General features: G+C 37.8%; 1 non-coding gene across 1 annotated transcript; it reads left to right on the top strand.

Annotated features, from left to right (window-relative positions):
- The first annotated feature begins 759 nt into the window (after positions 1-759).
- Positions 760-865, top strand: LOC126015197 (U6 spliceosomal RNA). Its single transcript, XR_007498086.1, has one exon. It is a non-coding gene; the product is annotated as a U6 spliceosomal RNA (small nuclear RNA).
- The last annotated feature ends 1356 nt before the right edge of the window (positions 866-2221 follow it).

Below are 2221 nucleotides of genomic sequence, written 5' to 3'. Positions count from 1 at the left end.
CAGAAGATGGATTAAAACGACACTGAAGAAGCAGAACTGCTAGAACCACAAAGACTTCATCATAAGCTCCATTCCTTGAGCTGCACAGTCACCAAGATCTCTAGATACAGAGGTCTGATTTTACCATCCAAGATGAAGCAGAAGTCCTCTATTCACCATGAAAGCACCGAGGGGAGAGTAAATGATCATGCAAGTCTATAGTTAATCCCATGACAGTATAATTCAGGGGTGGAGAGGCCCTGTATCTTCTAGGCCAATTCCCTCTATTATATCCCCAATAGTTACTGTGCCTATGCAGGGGGAAAAAGAAAAGAAAAAAAAAAGCACAAAACAAATCATTTTTCCACATACTTATTTATCGATTGATCAATTTTTTGACATCTTTATTTTGGTGTAGATATTGAAGTTTATGTCTCCAATATTAATTTATTTTATCTTATCTTTTTCTTTTTGCACTCCGGCATGATTTGATTTCAGAACCAAGACTATTGTGTGGTGCTTGTTTTTATTGCTGTAGTGCTCACTGGACATTTAATTTGATTTTTCTTTCTGTATTGTTGTGGTGTTTCAATTACCTTTTTCACATCCTTTCTCAAACTGAGGTTGAAAGCCTCTAGAAGGAATCCGCCCACTTTCAGCGTATTTGACTTCTTTTTTTCTTTTTTATTTTGTACCCCAATCTATTGCTTTTCTTTTCTTCAAACAAAACCACATAACTTGATTTATCTAGCTCCGCCTCTTAAATAGAGGGGGGAAAAAGTGCTCGCTTCGGCAGCACATATACTAAAATTGGAACGCTACAGAGAAGATTAGCATGGCCCTTGCACAAGGATGACACGCAAATTCGTAAACGTTCCATATTTTAAAAAAATAGAGGGGGAAAAAGGGAGGGTACCAGGACCAAACATATATATGATCACTAATAGTAAGCTAGACAAAGAGGGGACCACCTACTCTAGAAGCCCAGGGGATGATGGTGGGGTATGTGGATTGCAGAAAGGGAACTGGGGGGAGGACAAATTTGGTGATGGGTATTCCCCTGATTCAGTGCTAATATGTACCTAAAATACTACTGTGAAGGATCTGTAAGCCATTATGATCAAAATAAAAATTAAAAAAATAAAATATTTACTTTGTCATAAAAAAAAGACAACAACCAAACACTAACCACAGCCCTAAAATAAAGACGAATCAAAGCACAGGAGGGAAAAAAGGCAAAGAGAAGAAAATAACAATTACAAAAAATTTTTTAATTAATATGTGCTATTTTATTTTGCATAGGCACAATAAAAATTGGGGAGATTAGAAAGGGAATTCCCCTGGTCTAAGAGATACAGGATTTCTCCGCCCTTGAAGTATACTGTCATGGGTATAACTACAGGCTTTGTACATGCTCTTTTACTCTCCTTTAGGTACTTTTGTGATGTCTGGAAGTTTTCCACTTTGTTGTGGATAATAAAATCAGGCCTCTGTAGCTAGTGATCTTAGTATTTCCACATGTCATAGGATGGAGTCTTTCTTTCCAGTTCCAGAAGTTCTGTTCCATCACGGTTGTTTTAATCAGTCTTCTGTAGTTGGTGGTCTTGGTTTTTGTACCGATCCTAGGACAAAACCTAGGATAGAGTCTTTCATTATGTTTCCAGAAGTTCTGCTCAGTTTCAGTTGTCTTAGTCAGACCTCTGGAATTAGAGATCATGGTTGTTATACAGATCGTAGGCCAAAGCCTAGACTAGGGTCTTTTGTATTGGTCCCAGGATAAGTTCTGCCCAGTAATGGTGATCACAGTCAGTCTTCTGTAGTTAGCAATCTTGGCTTTTGTACTGGTCAAAGGATGATATGTCTTCTGATTTCATCTTATTGTTAGGTATTAAGATGAGACAACCTGCTCTTAGACCAAATTATGCCATTTCCTTATTGTCAGGATATCATACCAAAACTGGCACATATTGGTGTCAGAGTAGTATTAAGAATGTCCCAGAGGGAGTTTGGTTCCTGGAGCTGTTGCGGAGAACTGTGTCTGTTCTATATCTGAGATCTAGGGTTCGGGGTTGGATAGTCACTGTCTAATTGCATGGCATTTAAGTTGGGACCACATGACATATGTTCAAGGTAGGAGGTGACCCTGTATTATAAAATGTGAGTTCTTATTCCTAATAGATAATAACTTGTTTCTATATGTAAAATATCCCTTTTAGTATGTATAGGCCTAATTTTAATGTTG

Source organism: Suncus etruscus, chromosome 7, assembly GCF_024139225.1.
Source record: "Suncus etruscus isolate mSunEtr1 chromosome 7, mSunEtr1.pri.cur, whole genome shotgun sequence".
Taxonomy (NCBI): domain Eukaryota; kingdom Metazoa; phylum Chordata; class Mammalia; order Eulipotyphla; family Soricidae; genus Suncus; species Suncus etruscus.
The sequence above is the reverse complement of the archived record's forward strand: the minus strand, read 5'-3'. Positions and strand labels throughout refer to the sequence as shown.